This window comes from Sciurus carolinensis, chromosome 11 (assembly GCF_902686445.1).
Source record: "Sciurus carolinensis chromosome 11, mSciCar1.2, whole genome shotgun sequence".
NCBI lineage: Eukaryota > Metazoa > Chordata > Mammalia > Rodentia > Sciuridae > Sciurus > Sciurus carolinensis.
Genome location: NC_062223.1, coordinates 75,894,968 through 75,916,678, shown reverse-complemented (window position 1 = coordinate 75,916,678; position 21,711 = coordinate 75,894,968). Strand labels below are relative to the sequence as shown.

General features: G+C 44.1%; 1 pseudogene; it reads right to left on the bottom strand.

Annotated features, from left to right (window-relative positions):
* Window positions 1-3,672: 3,672 nt before the first annotated feature.
* The window catches only part of LOC124959590 (translationally-controlled tumor protein-like), a 48,220-nt pseudogene continuing 30,181 nt past the window's right edge, over window positions 3,673-21,711 (bottom strand).

Here is a 21,711-nt window from a genome sequence, read left to right as displayed (position 1 = left end):
GCCCAGTGAGTCATACAGAAAGTGCCTTCTAAGTGGGTAGAATAGCAACAAGAGAGTCTCCCTGGAACCAAGCAGGCTAATGGTGAAGGCTCAGGCACAGTAATAGTCCCCACGAGGTGGGTAATGGAGCCATGAGGGCACAAGGGAGAGCTCCATTAGCAGCAGCAGCAGGTCAGGAGGGGCAGCACAGAGCGTGGCTCCCCACTCCCACCATGCATTAGACTTCCTGCCTCTCCAGCCCTAAGGAGGCCCTTGGCTCACAAAGGCCCTGTCATCTTCCCACTCTATACTTCTCTTACCTTTCCTGAGAAAAACTTCTGCTCTGAAACTCCATACTGAGGGTGGAGTCCTTGCCTGGCCCAGGTTCTAATCTTGTCACAAACTAGGAGGGTGTCTCTGTCACTCCTCACTGCCATCCCCTGCCTCACACTGTTTGGGGGCTCTGCTGTCCTCAGCCTGGCACTGTGGGCCCCACCTTTCTTTGCTTTCTGCTAGCTGGGCTAAAGAGCTGAGCCCTTGCTTACCTCCTGCCTGGTACTTGATGCTTCCTCTTCCTGCAACATCCCCTTCTTGCTTCTCTGCTCTTGATCTTCTTTTGGCTTCCAGCCATAGCTCCTCTAAGACCTAGCTCAGGTGCCCTACCACCTGTCATGCTGCTGTCTCTCTCAGTGCCTATCTCCCTCTCTATGGAGAAACTGTTTGAGGGTAGCACCAGGGTCCTTCCTACACAGGAATAAATGCCCAGCACCCAGCACTGGCCCTGTCACATGCTCAGCCTCCAGAAATATCTGTTGCGAATGAATGAGGAAGGACTCTATTTAGTGATCACCTTCTTTGTGCTAATCATTATAAAGGCAGGACCCTGTGAGATGTGTGTTATCATTTTCATGTTAATTTTAGGGAAACTGAGGCTAAGGAAGATGAAGTAAAAGTCCAAAGTCATGCAGTGACTCTGTAGTGAGTCTCCTGGTCCTGGAATGGCACCCGGTGGGAAGGAGGGCCCTGATGAGTTCCCAGAGCAATGGCTAGACCAAGGTATTGGGACCCACACTGGTGGCTCCAGTTACACAGGGCTAGGCTGGCTCCAGCAGCCTGGTCTTCCTTGTTCCTTGGACTGCTGCAACAGCCTGCAGGCCAGGAACTGAGCTCCTCAGATTTCCAGGCAGGGGCCAGGGCTCAGATGCTGACTGCAGCCTGCAGCCTGGTAGCTTTAGCTCTCAATCAGGCCAGAATGGAGGCCCCCAAGGAGGCAGCTCTGAGAAGTAGGGAGCCTGGTCCAGGCCTGGAAAAGCTTCTACTCTACCTCCCCTAGAAGCAGAACCAGCTACCTAATTTGTGGAATATAGGACAAAATGAAAATGTGGCTACCCTTGCTCAAAAATTATTGAGAATTTCAAAATGGTGACAGCAGAATATTAAACCAAACTCAGGGCCCTTCAAGACATGGTCCCAGGTAACCATATAGGTCACATGCCTGTGAAGCCAGCCCCTATCCCTAGGCCCTGGTTTCTTCATCTGTCAAATGGGAGAATGGTAGCCTCCTGACCAGAGGTAAGGTAAGGATGAGTTGGGAGAAATAAGAAAGGTCCAGGGAACAGCATGAGTGTTGGATAGGGGTTCTATGAACGTCTCTTATTATTCGGTCTTGGTACTGGGTACTGGACCAATTTGTACCAGGAATTTCATTCCTTACAACAGATCCTTTTCATGGACCCAACCTGGGGCTCAAAGAAGCAAGATGACTTGCTTAGGGTTACACAGAGACTCAATGGGGAAAGCCAGGGTCGGAGCCCGGGCCTGTCTCTCAACAAAGCTGGTGTTTCTTGTAACAGAAAAGAGAGAGAGAAGAGAGATGGAGAAGGGCAAGAGGGAGGTGGGAGGGTAGGAGGGAGGCTGCTCAGAACAAAGAGGGCCACTGTGTAAACACAAAGACCTAACCACAGAGGCCCCACTGGGGCTGGGCCAAACAGATGGATGGAGCTGTATGGCTCTATCCATGGTGACCAGGGGAGCTGCCAGGGGCTGCCTCCCAGCTCCTCTCTAGTCATGTTAGTGGGTGGGCAGGGTGGCATGCAGGAGCCAAGAAATGGGTCACTGAGGAGAATCAAACTGAGGCTGGGCCCCTTCCACCCTGCCCCAGGCCTCCAGAGCCAGTGCTGCACACCCACCTGCCCCCAGCAACTCCAGGGCAGCGGCCTCACACTACTACCCAACCCCGGCGAGGGGCGACCATCTGAAAGTCCCAACCTCACAAACCTGCTTCAGAGGGGATGTGTCACTCAAGGTTTTATGTGACCTGCCCAGTGACCTTTCCTTACTCATCAGCCTCCCACACCACAGTCATATGCGACATCCCGCCATTCTCCAAATGGCTCCGTCCTTGCACATGCACACAGCTCTGTCCTTGCTCATGTTTTTCCTTTTTCCTGTGGTGCTCTTTCCTCTGATCCATGGGCTGAAATCCTATTTCTCCTTCGTGAACCAGTCCAGTGCCACTTCCACCAGTCACCTTGCCTCCACCCCCAGGGTTGGATATAACTTTACCCATGAGCACGTTAACTCGACCACAGATGTCGGGTTGCTCCACTGTCTATGGTACTTGTCACTGCTGGCTTGTGTTAAAGTCTTGTGGATCCACAAAACTGGCCTGGAAGGCAGGGGACCTTTGAGCTGGGCCTTGCAGGCGGGTGTTCTGTTCTAATGGGAGGCAGTGGAAAGAAAGGAGAGTGCTAGGAAGCAGGGTTGCCAGCCCTACCTCAAATTTTTTTCTGAATCAGTCTAGTCCCTGAGTTCTGGTAGCAAAGGGCCCAAAATGGCAGGAGCCAAGTGTGCAGCGGCATTGCCAAGGGATAAAACAGTTAAGAGATTCTCAGGAACAAAGTCATGAAGAGTTTTATAAGCCATACCAAGGAATGTTTTTATTTGCTTATTTAAAACACACCCGAATTTATTTCTCAGTTCGATGTTTACCAAGTAATTAATTTCTGCTTTTATCTTTATTATTTGCTTCCTCTTAGTTACCTTGAGGTAGATTTTCTGTTCTTTTTCCACAAGTTTATTGAAGCAAATGCCTATTTTATTTATTTACATTATCTTTTAAAACAATATAAGCTTTTAAGGCTATAATCTCCCTCCGAATTCAGTTTTGACTGTATTATATTTATTTGAATTTAGAAAGGCTTATTTATCATTATTTTGTAACTAGAGGATAATTGAATTTTTAATCACCCTTTGACCCATCCCAAATTCTTTTTAGGGAAATATTTAGTTTTTGGAGATCTTTTTATTCTACTTTTTCAGTTTAAATGAATACAATTTTTAGACAGTCTTTTTTTAGATAGTCTACAGGACATCTGTTTTTTTTCCCTCAAAAACAATGTCTCAGCCAGGTGTGGTGGTGCATGCATGTAATCCCAGTAACTCGGGAGGCCGAGACAGGAGGCACAAGTTCAAAGCCAGCCTCAGCAAAAAATGAGGCACTAAGCAACTCAGACCTGTCTCTAAATAAGATACAAAAATAGTGCTGGAGATATGACTCCGTGGCCAAGTGCCCCTGAGTTCAATCCCTGATACCAAACACACACACACACACACACAAAAAAAAAAAAAAAAAAAAAGAAAAAAACAAAAACCTCTACTCCAAATAAATCACAGTTGAAATAAAGAAAGAGCTCAAGATGACATTAGTCCTATTTGTCTAAAGTCCTCGTGACCTGATAACCTGTTGATATATGGATGAAAGTGCAGCCAGTTATGACAACAGGTGAAAGATCCAAAGTAATTGCCTTCACAGTTTCTCATTTCTAGGCCATCCTGAAAGAAAATCATATATTGGGGTCACACCATGCTCACAGTAGTCCAGCAGAGCAATTCATGTTTTCCCCTGTAAAGAACTGTCGCAAAAGGCCTTACCCTTTGGAGTCTCTGTTCTTCAAGTTTGCCTTTGATTGATTTCATGATTTTTTTTTTTAACTGAGCTACATTCCCAGCCCCAATTTCATGCCATCTTTGATGTACTTCCTGTAGGCTTCTTTGATGAAGCTGGTTTCCTGCAAGTGATGGTCCCTGAGAGTATCAACCCCAGTGATCACTGTGCTTTCTGCACCTTGGCGCTCACAAAGGCGTTTCCACCAATGAGCAAGTCATCAATGTGACCCTCTGTCCTACTGACTTCTAGACACAGACTGTCCCTGCTCAATGTTCTGAATGCTGACGGGGTCCTGGTAGATGATCAGGAGGACAATGGGAGGGAGCTAAGGGAGTGGCACAAGCTTAGCAGGAGCCAAGAACTAGTAGCTAGAGCAGCAGGGGGTGGGGGGACAGAAGAGAAAAATGTCTTTTTATTGTTTAAACATTTTATGACTTTCTAGTCATAACATGTACATATGTGGGTGAAGAAGGACTGTAAAGAAAGGATTAAAGTCTGTTGTTTGTATTTTCTTTCTTTAATTTACTTTTTTGTGTTCCATGGATATTTTAAAAGGTGTTTTCTTTTTATAAGATCTAACTCTTGTTATTCTGTTAGTCTAATTCTTCTATATACACACATAAAACACATTTAAAATATTTTAAGGTAATGCAAATCCTCCTTTCCTTTTATCCTGTATAACCCATCTCACCGATAGTGCTATGTTTCCCACTAATTTTTTATCTCTATCAACTTCTTCTTTTTCCATTTCATCTATTCTGATAGTCTAATATTCAATATATAAAAGTTCTACTTTACTATGGATTACATACTTTTAGTGCCTTCTTTTGTCCCATTAAATGTATATAGACACAATTTTTTATTATTTCTTACATCACTATTATCATACCCACTTTATTTCATTTGCTTTTACCTAACCTAGCTCTGCTTGTGCTTCTTTATGTAAATGTCCTATGTCATTTGACTTTTTTCACTAAAAGTTTGAATGAATAATGTATTTCAATGATCTGAACATTTTAAACAGAAGGAAAAAGATATGCAGACAAGTACCTCCCTCAATCTCCCACCATTCATCTGCCCAGTTTCCGTTCTTCCTCTCACCCCAACCTGGAGAAAGTGTTTTGTTTTGCTTTTAATTATTATTTGTGTCTGTGTGTGGTACTGGGAATTGAACCCAAGTTTCTGCATGCTAGCCAGGTGCTCTAGCCCTGAATTACATCCCCAGCACTTTTACGATTTTATGCTGAGACAGGGTCTTACCAAGTTATCCAGGCTGCCCTGGAATTTGCCATCCTCCTGCCTCAGCTTTCCAGTTTGCTGGGATTACAGGCGTGTTCCAAGGCACCCAGGTGGAAAGTGGTTTTATTAGTTTATTATGTACCCCTGAATTTATTTGTGCAAATACAAATGTTTCTACTTCTTTCTTCTCTTCATAAACAAAGAGTTGCTTATGACCTTGCATTTTTCTCACTGAACAGTGTGTCTTGGGATCTTTCCAAATCAATACACTGGAAACTTCCTTATTCTTTTTAGGGGCTGCATCAGATCCCATTGTATGGGTATACCATTATGTATTTGAACACTATTTATGTGTTTATTGGTGGACACTTATTACCAATTTTTTGCTAGTACAAAAATTGCTGCAATGGGCCAGACATGGTGATGCATGCCTGTAATCCCAGTGACTTGGGAGGCTGAGGCAGGAGGATCATGAGTTCAAAGCCAGCCTCAGCAACTTAGTGAGGCCCTAAGCAACTCAGCGAGACTCTGTCTATAATAAAATATAAAAAAGAGCTGGGGATGTGGCTCCGTGGTTAAGTGCCCCTGGTTTAATCCCTGGTACAAAAAAAAAAAAAAAAAAAAGAAAAGAAAGAAAGAAAGAAAGAAAAATTGCTGCAATGAATAACCTGTGCATTTGTAGATTGATGACTTGTTCCAGTTTAACCTCCCTGCAGCAGCACATGAGAATACCTGTCTCCCCATAGCCTTCCCAACACTGTGATCTGGAATTACTGGATTTTGGCCGATCTGATAGGTGAAAAATCATGTCTCAGTGTAGTTGTAGTTTGCACTCTTGTTTTAAGTGCATCTTTTTATAAAATAATAATTTAAGATCCATTTGTTTCCTATTCTATTATATCCTATAGCCATTTTCTATTAGGTTGTTGGTCTTCTTGATGCCTATTGGCTTATTATATTTTAGAAAGATTATCTGTCCTTATATCTATCATCTGAATTGAAAATGATTTTTCCCAGTTTATTATTTGTCTTTAGCTTTACTTGCTTTTTCCCTCTCTCCTTTCCTTTCTCTCTCTCTTTCTTTCCAGTACTGAGAGAATTGAACCAGGGGTGCTCTACCACCGAGCTACATCCCAAGCGCGCGCGCGCTCTCTCTCCCTCCCTCTCTCCCTCTCTCTCTCTCCCTTTTTAGTTTTTGAGACAGGCTCTTGCTAAATTGTCCAGGGTGTCTTCAAAGTTGTGATCCTCATGTTTCAGCATCTCAAGTCGCTGAGATTACAGGCAGGTGCCATCACACCTGACAGGTTTTTTTCTCTCTTTTTAATGCAGAAGTTGATATTGTCTGAAGTTTAGCTTTTCTATTTTTTATAATGGCTTCTGAATTTTGAGCCATAATTAGAAGGGTCTTTTCTACTCCAAGATTTCTTTTCTGATTTTGTCTCTTTTTAACATCTTTATTTTAATATATTTGGATATTTTATATTAAGTCTGTCTGTCTATCTTTCTATTTGGAGACAGGGTCTTGCCAAGTTGCCCAACGTGCCCAGGGTGGCCTGGAACTTGCAATCCTCCTGCCTCAGACACCTAGATGTCTTATTTCTTCTAAGCAACCTATCGTGTAGTTGAATTTTGTTTTTAAACATGAGAATGTGAGAATTTTTGCTTTCAATAACAGTTTAATTTACTTATATCTATTTCATAAGTAATGTGGTCTCATTTTACTTCTCTATTTTTTATTTCTTCTTTGTTGCTTTGCTTCTTTGTTCTTTGCTACCCATTCTAGGTCTCTCTTATTCTTTATCTTCTGTAATGATTTACAAAGTGGAAATCAAGTTTGCAATTACATGAGTCTTCAGATTTGTCAAGCACATGTATTTAAATTTGTATGTATCAAATTACCAAAGTCAATAACAGGTGCCACTTATCGCAATGCCCTGGCTGCTTTTCCTGAGTCTCCATTATTGTCTGCTTTTCAGAAAATAAAGCTCCAAGTGCTTAAGTGATTTGCCCTGAGGTCAGCTGATAATATCTACTGATCACCCCGATCATGAGAAATTTAGCAGGCAATTTAGCAGGCATACGCCAGGCAGGGTCGCCCTCCTGGAGCTCCATTGAGGAAATCTTGGGTGAATGGCATCGCCAAAAGTGAGGGAGGGGTGACCTCCTCGAAGTAAAATCCCGATGGTCTCACAACCTTTGATATTAAACTCTAGGATTTTCACCAATCTGATAGGTGAAAAATCATGCCTCACCGTGGCTGTGGTTTGCATTTCTCTCATGGGTGAGACCTCACATCCTTTTACATGTTTGAGACCATTCACATTTCCAATTCTGTGAACAACCTATTCATAGCCCTTGCCCACTTGGAAAGCATCCAGCAAATAACCACCACATCAAAGCTTCCTGGACCGTTCATTTTTGAGAATGTTGAACAGATGACTTGGACAGTTTTATTCTGCAATAGAAAAGTCATGTCCGAAAAAATAGGATTTTCATCTGAAACTTCACAGCAATTGTCTTCCTGCTTGTGCTGTCAGCTCTTTTCCCAGGTCCCATTTTGATTGTTTTCTTTGCCTTCCCTTGATTAGGCCAAAATAAAGCCAGGCTGGCCATCACCTCCTGACCCTCTCAATGTTATGCTATGTTGCTTAATAACGGTAAGTGTCTCAATTCCACTGTTAAAAATTATGTAGACACAGAAAAAGAGAAGCTGATGCGGGTGGCCTAGGGGAATTGTCATCATCATTAGGGTGGGGAGTGTAGCTCAGTGATAGAGCACTAGTCCAGCATGCACAAGGTCCTGGGTTCAATCCCAACATCAGCAGGGAAAAAATATGCCACAGTTGTGATTATCATTATCATCAAGAACAGCTGGCACTTAAACAGGGCTATAGATTTGTAAGTTTATCTATTAATATGTATGGATGTACACACACACACACACACTAAATGTATATATTCAAAATTTACACACATATGAAAATTTAGTTCTCTTAAGACCCCCTATTGTTATCCCCATTTTACAGATGACAAAAGTAAGGCACAGAGAGGTTATACAACTTGCCCAAACACACACGACCTTAACTGATGAAATCAGGACTCTCCTATAGTATCTGGCCTCCGAATTCATGCCCTCAATCACTCCAGCTGGCCTGGAAAAACATTCCTATGTTGTTAGGGTTTGGTCAAAAGTCCATCTGGTCAGTGCTTCTCCAGGGTCCCTGAGAAAGAGGTAGGCAGTGGGGACTAGTCTGTTTTTTTCTTATCTTCTTTTAGATTCTTCATTTATTAATTTATTTAATCTTCTGAGTCATTCATTCAGGAACTATTTATTGAATGCGTACTTTGTGCCAAGCCTGGTGCCAGGTGCCACAGATACCAAGATAAAGTAGATATGATCCTTGTCCTTAAGGAGCTTGTAGTAAAGGGGATGGGATGGCACCTGGTCAGTTAATGACAGTAGGGCCCACACTATTCTGTTTTGGGAGGAGGAGGATGCCGTGTACTATCCATGAATGTTTTCCAGTTCATTCCCATCCACTCTCCAATCAGTGCAATGTCTCCCTCGTACTTTGCCCTGGACCCTTCTCTTATCTCTTGTTTATATAGCGTTGCTGCAAGTTTTTGCATTCCGCATAACTTCCTGAGCATTTTCTCCAGATATCCAGATTGGGCTGCCATTTTTCTATCCTGAAAAGCTCCTTGTTATGTGGGAGCTTCTGGGCTTCTGGGTATGGCAGATGGGCCCTTTAGAACGTTCACTCTGGCTGAAATATAAAGAATAAATTGGTGTACATGAAACAGGTTGCCTGGTCCTGAGACTGCTCAATAGTCAAGTAGAATATGAGATCTGAGCAAAGGTTGTGGAGAGTATGGATTCCAGGAATATGAAGGACATGGAATCAAAGGGATTTATTCATTTACCAATGTTGAATGAGCATCTAAATGGTATTTGGCGGCACTGTGCCAAGCTCCAGGAATATAGCGGGGAACAGGATAGGCATAGCTCCTGCCTTCATTGAACCTGGAGAAAAAGATGGGCAATAGGATCCTTTATGATAAATAAGATGCAGCAGGAGAAGTTCAAGGAGAACAGAAGGGGACACTTAAAGGGATGTGAAGGGGCAGCCCAGGCTGATTTCTGTTTTGGCTGGGGAAATAGATGCTGGGAACCAGGAAGGTGGAACCCTACAGATGTCTGCTTGGGTCCCGAAGTCCAGGTCAGGGCAGAAGCAGGGGAATTGGTGAGCAAGCAACTATTGAATGAATAGCTGTCACCCAACCGTGGATCCTCCCCAGTCCCCAGCCTGACCTTGAAAGAGGAAGACGGGGAGTAGTCCACAAAGAAATTTGAAGTTTCAGGAAGCCCAGTGGTTACTCAATACCCACAAACTGTCAGCCTCTTCCCAGTTACCCAACAGGCTGTATGAGGCAGCAATGGCTCTCCTGATGCTCAGCAACCTGCACTGGGCTGCCATAACTCAGTGCATTTGGGCCTGGGCTGTGGCGACTCAGCATGCCCCTGACTATTCATGGAGCCCACAGGTTGTTAGAGGCCTTCCTGGAACTGGCATGGAGGGAAGAACCAGCTCTGTGATAATGTCCCTGGGTATGTGTCCCCAGAGGTAGGGCCCTTCCCCTAGCTCCTGTACCTCCTGTGTCTCTCCGCCTCAGCATCGAGCTTCCAGGTCTGGGTCTGTCCACCTCCATTCAAGGGAAGGGAATGACCATTATCCTCTTTCTGGGTCCCCATTATTCACCCTAGACAACATTTCCCCATAGAACAAAATAGAAAATATTTCTTGAGTTAGTTCAGAGAGAACCACACCCTGACTCCTCAAGGATAGTGTCCCCCATCTCCAGGAGAAAGCCTGCCAGGAGTCACTCAAACACCTGTGCCATTCTTAGCTTGTAGCCCAGATGCCCATAGTTACCTCCCTGAGTGGATATGTGGAGGCTTCTCTGCACTACTGTATGACGGCATCTGGAGATGGTGTGAACCTCACGTAGCATGCCTCACCCCTGGTCCCCCAGGACCCCTCTCAGGCAGCCTGTGTTCCTTTCCAGGGCTGGGGCCACACAGGCTGATGGTCAACAATGGCCACCATGCCACTGGGAGAGGAGAGGCCTGCTCCACCTTGGTGATTGCCCAACTCGATTGGCTGCCCCATTTGGTGGCTTCCCACCCTTTGGGTCTTTTCTACCTGAGAGCCTGGCTCTCCTTCCTGCTCCAGAGTCACTTATTTGTATGACTCTTCAAGCAAGATGTCCTGTGTTTACTGAAATTTCCCAAGTGCCTAGTGGAACATAGCCCAGGGCTATGCCAGTTCAATTAGACCCCAAGGTTTTTTTTTTTTTTTTGGTTTTTGGTTTTTTTTTTTTTCCTGGTACTGGGGCTTGAACCCGAAGGGACTTACCACTGAGCCACAACCCAACCCTTTTTATTTTCAATTTTGAGACAGGGTCTCACTAAGTCGCTGGGGCTGACCTCAAGCTTATCATCCTCCTTCCTCAGCCTCCCTAGTCCCTGGGATTACAGGCAGGTACCATAGCACCCAGCTAGTCCTTAAGTATTAAGCAAAGTGTTTTGTTTTTGTCGGACTCTAGAAATAATTTCCCTTCATTGAAGAGCATTTGAAACATACAAAAAAAGGGAAAATGAAATACCACTCCCCTATCAGTCCTGCTTCACACAGGTAAGTGATGTTAAGCAGGGTTTTCTATGCATATAAACTTAGCTATAATGTATATATGATTTTGTGTCCTGCTTTTTTTCCCTTCATCATAATGGCTTTTAACAAGTCAGCCAGTTAAATTTTAACCCCATCAATTTCAGCGCACCATTCTAACACAAATCCTTAACCTTTGTGGAGATGTATCTGCTCTTAGAATTGTACTGGTGCTGAAATAGAGGAAAAGGAGAGAGGAGGAGGAGGAGAAGAGAAGGGAAAGAGGAGGATACCAAACCAACACCAAGCACGTTGGTTCTCTCCGCCTCTCTTTCCTTTCTCTCCAGTTAAAATTGGTTTCTTAGTATTGAAATGCCACAGGTTAGTTGTCTGACTTCCAGGGTCACCCAGGTCCACCTCCTTAGGCCACACACCCAACCTGAAAGGGAAGGACACTCACTCCCTGATGGGAAAAAAAGTTTTCCTCTCCAGGGCCAGCTCTACAGGGCCTGGGCAGCAAAGACCCTGTCCCAGCTACCCTGCTTCCACATGGGTCTTATCATATGATCTAGTTTCCACACCTTTGTAACCTGGTTACCTTCTCTCGACTCAGAGTATCTCCTAGAAGGTTAGGGAGGCTCCAGGGTCTGGTGGAGTGTGGAGCAGGATCAGGACTGTCTTCTTCTCTGTTCTGGTTGCTATGCCTCTGTTAATGCAGCCTACACGTACGCGACAGCCGCTACGTTGGTTTGTGAAGAGCTTGTGCCCAGCTTGAACTCTGAGCTCTTTCTTGTGTTATTGTTAGTAAACCAGTTCTCACATATCCTGTGCTTGGAGAATCTTTTGAAGAAACCATATGCAAAACTTGATCCTTCGCCCTCTTTATGTGATAATAAGCTCTCTTTCCTGACTTCTTGTCATGGGTGAACTTGGTACATGTATACCACGTTTCTAGCCAACATGTTGATGTTAAACATGAACCTGACCCAAGACAGAATCCCCTTCCCAGACATTGGTCCATAACCAGAGCCATGTTTGATTAGCTTCCTAAAAATCTGGGAAGAGCCAGGCATGGTGGCACATATGTGTAATCCCAGTGGCTTAGGAGTCTGAGGCGGGAGGATTGCAAGTTCAAAGCCAACCTCAACAACTCAGGGAGGCCATAAGCAACTTAGTGTGGTCATATCTCTAAAAAAAAAACAAAACTTTAAAAGGGCTGGAGGGATGTGGCTCTGTGGTTAAGTACCCCTGAGTTTAATCCCTGGTTCCAAATAAATAAATAAATTTAATTTAATTAAATAAACCTGGGAAGAAATATCACCTTGTTTAAAAATCCATTCATGCATTAGTAGACACCTGAAGAGTTGAAATCAGATAAGCAAATAACTCTTACAGGAATGTTCACAGCAGCACTATTGACAATAGCCAAAAGGTAGAAATAACTCAAATGTTCATTAACAGATGAATGGGTAAACAAAATGTGGTGTGCATTCAATGGAACATTAGCCATACACTGGAATGAAGTTCTGGTACATGCTATGATGTGGGTGACCCTCAAAAGCATTATGCTAAGTGAAAGAAGAGACACAAAAGGTCACATATTATATAGGTCCATTTAAGTAAAGTATTCACAATAAATAAATCCACAGAGACAGAAAGCAGATTGGTGTTGCCAGGGGCTGAGAGAAAAAGGGCATGGGGAGTGACTGTCAATGGGTGTGGGGTTTACTTTCGTGGTGATGAAAATGTTTTGGAACTAGGTAGAGGTAGTGGTTACACAACACTACGTGTACAGGAAATGTCACCAAATTGTATACTTTAAAATGGTTAGTTTAATGTTATGTGAATTTCACCTCAATTTAAAAATATATATTTGCAAAAAAAAAAAAAAAAAAGTCCCATTATGCTTTCAGCAGGTAGCTTTGTGCTGGTATTGGGGCCAAGGAAGTGAATCAGACTTAGTTTCTACTGAAGCTGGTAGAGCCCAAAGTCTCAGAATCTGAGCTGGGGCACTGGAAGCCAGACTCAAATGCTGCCCTCCAAGACTCACTTCCTTGTGGATGCTCTCTACCATTATGATCACCATGCAGACTTCCAGGGGCACAGCCCCTTACCTCTCGGTGACTGGAGGCACCTGACAATCACTGCCTCAGCCATGTGATCAAGCTTAACTCAACAGTGGTGAACCACACCAGTGGCACGTAGCCTTGATGCAGTGTGATGACAATAGCACTTTATTTCTTGCCTCCCTCCAAGAACTCAGAACCAACTTCCAGTCATAAGGAAAACCCAAACTCGGCCACAGTTCAGAAACACCTGACCAATACTCCTCAAAACTGTCAAGGTCATCAAAAACAAGGAAAGTCCCAGCAACTGTCCCAGGCCAGAAAACAGGTCAGGAGACACAATGATTGCATGTAATGCAGCACCGTGGATGGGTTCTGGGACCAAAAAGGACATTAGGTAAAAACTAAGGAAATGCAAGGTGGGCACAGAGGTGTGTGCCTATGATCCCAGTGACTCCAGAGACTGAGTGGATCAAAAGTTTGTGTTTAGCCTCAGTGACTTAGCGAGACCCTGTCTTAAAATTAAAAAATCAAAAAGGGATGGGATGTGGCTCAGTGGTTAAGCATCCAAAGGTTCAATTCCTGGTATCCCCTCCCCCAAAAGAACCAACTAAAGAAATCCAAACAACATATGGACTTCAGTTAGTTAATAATAATGTATTAGTGTTGCCCATTCATTGTGGTGACTGTAAGATGTTGACAATAGAGGATGCTGTGGATATGCAAAAATCCTCTGTACTCTGCAACTTTTCTGTAAACCTAAACCTGTTATTTAAAAACGATTATTTATTTTTAAAGTGTTTTTAAAAAAATATTATCTTAAAGTCTGTATTCTTTAAAAATCCTTGCAAGGGCTGTAAGAAGGCTGTTCAGACAGAAATGAGAAGGAAACAGAGCAGAATGTGACCTATTGAACAGGCGAGTGTCTAAGGTAGCATCCTCCAGTGAAGACTGACTGTGGGTAGATGGGTAGGCCTTGCCCACTTGCCACCCTCTCTTTCAAGTCCCTGAGCTGCCTATTTTTGACAGACTTCTGACTTGGGTGCACCCTTGTAAATACCAATGCCTTTAAAGATCAAGACGAAGAGAGTCAGGGTCTGTCTTCTTTAGCCCTGGCACCTGTGAGCAGTTCTGCTTTTTAGGCCCAGGTTTTCTACAAGGAAGAATTTTAAATGAGTCATTTCAACCTGCCCAGAGGTGTGGCCTTGTCACCCAATGGGTATGTTCTAGGTCAATAGTAGAATAACTTAATCCAGCATAATATCCATAGATGCTCCCTCCCACTAACTAGGGGTCATTTCCTTTTCTACCCAGCAAGAACTCCTACATTTGGTATGTAAGAACATCACAGATGCTTTTTTTTTTTTTTTTTTTTTTTGGGAGGAGGGTTCTGGGGATTGAACCCAGGGCCCTGTACATGCTAGGCAAGCACTCTACTGAGCTACATCCCCAGCCTATCACAGATGCTTTTGACTAGGACTTTCCTTAATATAAATACAAGTCAGGGCAGTGTAGGGGTTAAGATGAATGGTTTGCAAGAGAAAATACTGGCTTCAAAACTTGATTCTATCACTGATTAATTTACTTAAGCCCTGGGACCCTTGGTTTCCATAAATGTTAAAAAAAAAGTAATAATAATGTATATTTTATAGCAACATTGGAAGATTAAGTGAGACAGTTCATGAAAGATACTTAGGACAGCACCTGGCATAAAGTAATCACCCAAATATGATACTCCAAAACAACATTTACAGCTCCCCTCATCTTTCAGCTATTGGGTGCTGTCAAAATTGAAAAGAAGAACTGGGATCGTGGCTCAGTGGTAGAGCACTTGCTTCACGTGTTTGAGGCACTGGGTTCGAATCTCAGCACCACAACTAAATAAGTGAATAAAATAAAAGTCAACAACTAAGAATAAATTTTAAAAAATAGAAAGGAAGCTGTTTGGGCACACACAGGTGTTTCCTGCTCAGTGTCTCTTCCTGCTCCTGTGGGGCTCATAAACCATCAGGTAAATAACATGAATAGAGGGTCCACTCCTCTGTGGTTTTCCCAGCTTACCATTTTGGAGACTGGCTCTCCATTTTCCTGGTGTTCTCTGTGATTCCTCAGAGATGTCCAGCCATGGCTCTGATGGGCAGATGGGCTCTTTTGTACCCCAAGAGTGCAGTTCAACCCCAAATCTTCTGGAGCAGTTGGGGAAGGCCAGGATGGTCTGAACCTCACTCATCTTGACTTTCTTACCCCTAAGCGCTGTGGTCCCCCTTCCCCAAGCCCTTGGCTCCCAGATCAAGCAGAGGAGGTCTCCTTTCAGAATTCCATTGTGTCTCTGAATCTTGTCTCCATTAGCAAACCATAAGTTTCACATAGGACCTATCTCCTCCTCTTCTTGACTCTCCTAAGTGTGACAAAGATAAGGTGGAGGCCAAGGAATCTGTTAAATAACACCTGCTGTGAGTATCTCCAGAGCCATCACTTCCTGGTTAAGGAAAATACTCATTTCTGTTATCAGTGAAAACTCCATAATCATTATCAAGAATCACCACATTTACCATACCATCGACCACCAGAACAAACACTGGTCTCTTCAAAATGGCATTATATTGTTATATTGTATGAGTATGAGAATGAGGACCCTCCATTCATGTATGAGTATGTAACAACAAATCCCATCATAATGTACAATTATAATGCACCAATAAAAAACGTGGGAAAAAAATCAAAATTCCTTTAATGCTAGTTGGCTAGTTGTAATTTATATGAGTTTATAACAGCTACTGAAATAAGTTGTCTACCACTGAGCTATGTCCTCAATCCTTTTTATTTTGAGACAGGGTCTCACTAAGTTACACAGGCTGACCTTGAACTTACCACCTCCTTCCTGCCTCAGCCTCCTAAATTGAATCATTTGAGTTCATGCTTTTAATACACAGTCCTGTGCGGCTCTGGTCCAAATCCCTCCTTCCTTCTTTTGTTTTTGGGGGGAGGTTACTGGGGATTGAACTCAGGGTCACTCAAACCACTGAGCCACATCCTGAGCCCTATTTTGTATTTTATTTAGAGACAGGGTCTCACTGAGTTGCTTAGCACCTCGCTTTTGCTGAGGCTGGCTTTGAACTCCTGCCTCAGCTTCCAGAGCCACTGGGATTACAGGCATGTGACACCATGCCTGGCTCCTCCTTCCTTCTTCTGAGAAACATTTGCATCTGCTCTTTTTAAAAAAATTTTTTATTTTTAATTTTTTTATTAAAATCTTTTTTATTTTTACAGACTGCATTTTGATTCATTGTACACAACTTTTCATTTCTATAGTTGTACACAATGTAGATTCACACCATTCATGTAATCATACATATACATAGGGTAATACTGTCTGTTTCATTCTACTATCTTTCTGTCCTCCACCCCCTTCCACCCCATTTTCTTCTACACTAGCCAAAATTCCTTCATTCTTTTCTACCCCCCCCCCCACCCCTCGTTATATATTGTCATGCACTTATCAGAGAAAACATTCAGCCTTTGGTTTTTGGTGGTAGGCCTATTTCACTTAGCATGATATTTTCCAACTTCATCCATTTACCAGCAAATGCCATAATTTTATTCTTCTTTATGGCTGAGTAATATTCTATTTTGTATATATACCACAGTTTCTTTATCCATTTGTCAATTGAAGGGCATCTAAGTTGGTTCCACAAACTAGCTATTATTAATTGAGCTGCAATGAACATTGACGTGGATGCATCACTGTAGTATGTTGATTTTAAGTCCTTTGGGTATAAACCGAGGAGTGGGATAGCTGGGTGAAATGGTGGTTCCATTCCAAGCTTTCTGAGGAAACTCCATACTGCTTTCCAGAGTGGCTGCACCAATTTGCAACTCTACCAGCGATGTATGAGTGTGCCTTTTTCCCTACATCCACGCCAACACTTATTATGGCTTGTGTTCTTGATAATAGTCATTCTAATTGGAGTTAGATGAAATCTTAGGGTGGTTTTAATTTGCATTTCTCTAATTACTAGGGTTGATGAGCACTTTTTCATATATTTGTTGATCACCTGTATCTCTTCTTCTGTGAAGTGTCGGCCCAGTTCCTTAGCCCATTTATTGATTGGGTTCTTTGTATTAGGGGTGTAAAGTTCTTTATAAACTTTGGAGATGAGTGTTCTGTCTGAAGTGTGTGTGGAAAAGATTTTCTCACATTCCGTAGGCTCTCTTTTCACATTATTGATTGTTTCCTGTGCTGAGAAAAAACTTTTTAGTTTGAATCTATCCCATTTATTGATTCTTGCTTTTATTTCTTGTGCTATGGGGGTCTTGTTAAGGAAATATGGTCCTAAGCCAGTGTGATGGAGATTCAGGCCTACTTTTTCTTCTATTTGGTGAAGGGTCTCAGGTCTAATTCCTAGATCCTTGATCCATTTTGAGTTGAGTTTTGTACAGGGTGAGAGATAGGGGTTTAGTTTCATTTGATTGCATATGGATTTCCAGTTTTGCCAGCACCATTTGTTGAAGAGGTGTCTTTTCTCCATTGTAAGTTTTTGGCACCTTTGTCTAGTATGAGATAACTGCACTTATGTGGGTATGTCTCCATGTGTGAAAGCATTCCCTCTAAAAACTGTAACAAGACAGGGATGCCTTATATCATCACTTCTATTCAACATCGTCCTTGAAATACTAGCCAGAGAAATTTGACAGACTAAAGAAATTAAAGGGATACGAATAGGAAAAGAGGAAGCTGTCACTATTTGCTGATGACATTGATCTCTATTTACAGGATCTGAAAAACTCCTCCAGAAAACTTCTAGACCTCATAAATGAATTCAGCAAAATAGCAGGATATAAAATCAACACACATAAATCTAAAGCATTTTTATACATAAGCAATGAAACTGAAAGGGAAATGAGGAAAACAACTCTGTTCGCAATAGCCTCAAAAAAAAAAAAAAAAAAAAAAAAAAAAAAACTTGGAAATCAATCTAACCAAAGAGGTGAAAGACCTCTACAATGAAAACCACAGAACATTAAAGAAAGAAATTGAGGAAGACCTTAGAAGATGGAAAGATCTCCCATGTTCTTGGATAGGCAGAATTAACATTATCAAAATGTCCATACTTCCAAAGGCACTATGCAGATTTAACACAATTCCAATTAAAATCCCTATGACATTTTTCATAGAAACAGAAAAAGCAATCATGAAATTCATCTGGAAGAATAAAAGACCCAGAATAGCCAAAGCAATCCTGGGTAGGAAGAGTGATGCAGGAGGTATCACAATACCAAACCTTAAACTCTACTATAGAGCAATAATAACAAAAACGGCATGGTATTGGCACCAAAATAGACAGGTAGACCAAAGGTACAGGTTAGAAGACATGGAGACATTGGGTCTGCTCTTGTTGCTGTGTTTTTGCTATTGCTACCATTGCAAAGGCAAGCCCTGAAGGACCATCCCCAATGTGTGAGGCCCTCTGCAAAGAGGGCAGACCTCAGAACCTGAGCTGGGCACCAGGCATGCCAAAGACCTCAACTCTGTCCAGGAGCTAAGAACTGGGAGTGAACTTGGGCTGTATCCAGGACAAGATTTAAACAGGCTTAAGGCTTCTGTCAAGGTTCTTGGATGGAACTGTTGAGAGGTCTTTAGGCTCCAGGAAAGTGGCACCTGCTACCAAGGCCACAGGTCCATTTGTGATGCAGAAGCCAGAAACAAGAGAAAGGACTGGCTGGATCTTGGAACCAATGGGAGGTAAAGAAGAGGTGACAAACTTGACATTGAATGTTATGGGTAAGAAGACTGTCCAAGAGTGACTGTCAAGGTCTTATGCATGTCTGTACCCAGAGGTCATTAAAATGCCCCATATCCATCCCAGTGGACCTGCCCTGCACCAGTCATACATCTGGAGAAGCCAGGGGAGTCCAGGAGATCCAAGATGTAGCTGATGTGACCTGAGTTCCTGGAGGCTGTCTGGTGTGCTAGACTTTAGGTCTTTAGTTGAAGGGCTATGAGGAGCCCCAGGTGGTTCACCCAGGTCAGTGTGGAAATGTACTTGGATGACTCAGAGCAGTTAGTTATACCATGGTGTGCTCATGCCCTAATTGTACCCTGGTACCCAGCACTGCACCTGGCACACAGTAGGTATTTACTGAGCACACAAATGAGAGGATGATGATCCCCATCCTGAGATACAGTCTAGCAAGGGAGACATGGGGCACCGCAAACCCAGGGGGAATCTTGCCTTGTGGTAGCCTCAGATTTGGCCTGTTGAGTACCTGGAGGTAGCGAAGCACTTCCAGGACCAGGTCTAGGTGATGAGTAGGGGAGGGCTGAGCCTGGCTGTGGAGGAATGCTGTGTGTGCGTGCACAGTCTCAGCTGTCCCAAAAGTTCTGAGGAGCCACATGATTCAGAGCAGGGCGTTGGGCTGCAGGAAGGGTGGGGAGGCCGGGGAAAGTGCCAGTGAACTCCAGAAGGAGCTGGCCTCATCCCTGCCTTCCTGCTTCCTTCCCTCCTTCCACAGTTTACTGCTTTAGGACAAAGGCCATTGCAGAGGTTCTTAGACAAGTAACAATCCTGACGACATCTGCAACAGAAGTGGCAAAGAACAAAATGAGATAAAACTGGACTGAGTTTCTAAGTGCAGAAAATAAGTAATATCCCAGAGATTACTTTTAAAAAATAGGGGTAGCTCAGTGTAACAGAAGGAACTCCCACAGTGGACAAACGGAGTTAAAATCCTGGCTTAGCCACATCTTAACACCCAAACTAAACTCTCTAAGACTCAGTTTATTCTTTCATTTGGGTGCTAGAAATGGTATCTGTCGTCGACCTGGCTCACCTGGATTCAGTGAAGGGTAGGTGGAATGGCCCTGTCACCATCCCTGCACCATCCCAGACCATGGCTGGTGAGGGGCCAGGTTAAACAGATGCTCAGGCCACAGGGACTTCTACATGGAGTAGAAAGTCATTCACCTTTCCTAATATTGCAGAGTGTTTCTGATTACCTACTAAAATTGTCCCGAGAAACAACCAGGCAGAAGTGACAACAACGTGGTGTGACTGGTCCTCCTGGCACCTCGGGTGCAGCTACAGTGTTGCTTCCTGTCCACCAGCTCTCTATCGGTCCATCTCCTGTGTCAGGTTCTCAGCCCAGCACTGGTGGGGATGAGAGGAAGACCCAGTCCCTGCCCTCTGGAAATGCAGTCTGCGGGGCAGGCCAGACTCTCACAAGCAATAGCATGCCATGATGCCAAGTCTCCCCATCTAACCAGAGCTGCTTAATTCAGCCTTGTCCCCACAAATCCTCCTCTGTGCCAGCCATACCTCTGTTCTCATTTTTCACCGCACACTCCAGGTCTTCTTCTGCACTGTCCTTCTCTATCAAGAAGGCCCTTCTTCTTCAGTGCTTGTCCTTCTTAGTGACAGCTTTCTGGAAAGCCCTCCCTGCTCTGTTCACTCTCAACTTTCATTTATTCAGTTAGTAGTCACTGAAGCCTGCTTTGTGCCAGAGCCTAAATAAACAGAACACACCCCCACCCTCATGAGGCCTTGTCACGTGGGCCAGTCAGTCCCTCTGAAAGGATGACTACCTCCCCATTTTGTGATTGTGTGTCCCCACTAGACTATGCATTCCATGGAGGCAGGGTGGGTCATCCTAACCACTGTTGTGAGTGTCCAGAACCTGGTGCAGCAGGGGGCGGTGCTCGGTTAATTATATAGCTCTGTAACAGGACAAGTTGACTGAAAGCATGCTGGGAACTAGGAGGAGGTAGTCAGGACATTAAAGAAGAGCCAAGGAAGGGCTCCTGGAGTAGGCTGTGGCTGGAGTTTGTATAGGAGGGGCGGGGCAGGGCTTGGGTGGGTATGGAGTAAAGTGAGTCAGTGCCCTGCTGGAAGGGCGGTCAGGAGCGGGCAAGGTTAGTTGGATGCCCCGCAGAGCAGTTCAGGTGCTGTCTCCTGTGTCTTGGGGTCTCCTGGTGTCTTGGGGTCTCTACATAGCTCTGTTTTCCTCAACCCCAAGTTCTCTCTCCCTCATTCTTCTACCTTCCAACAAAGCATAGGATAAGTCCATGAGACCCAAGAGGCAGCAAGGTAGGTGGCAAGAATGCTGTCAGAATTCTAGGACCTTCCTCAGCACCAGTCCCCTCCCCACCTAGAATATAAGACACCCAGTGAAATCTGAATTTTAGATAAACTGAATAATTCCTTTGCATAAGTAATGTCTGGGACATGCTTCTTCTAAAAAATTATTCATAGCTTATCTGAAATTCAAATTTAACAGAGCATCCTGTATTTTCACTTACTAAACCTTGCAACCCTTCCCCCACCCGCACTTCAGAATCTCATCTCATTCCTGCCTGGAGCCCCCAGGGAAACCTTTGAGGTTGTGGGCCTCCTGCAATGTACTCACCAGAACAGCAATTTACAGCCGCTAGGAACACTGAGGATTTCTGGTCCCCATCCCTCCCCACTTGCCCCTTTGGAGGCCGAGGCCCAGAAGGGTCAGGCACTGGCAAGTCCTTGGCACCACCCCCAGAGGGCAGAAGGACTCTCAGTTGGGGGCTGCTTAGGAAGGGCCAGGGCCCGCCCAGCCATCACTCTTGGGCGAGGCAAGGCGGGGAGTCTAGGTTCCTGCTCCCACCCGGGGCTATTTCCCGGATCCTAACATCCTCAGGTGAGTCACCTCCTCCACCTGCAAAGGTGAATCTGGCATTGTGCCAGAAAAAGGTCTGGGGCTCCTCCGCTTTCCTGGGCTCTGAGAGGGCGGGGCAGGGCTGCTCCCTTAAGACCCGGGCCTGCAGGGACCCTCAGAGAAG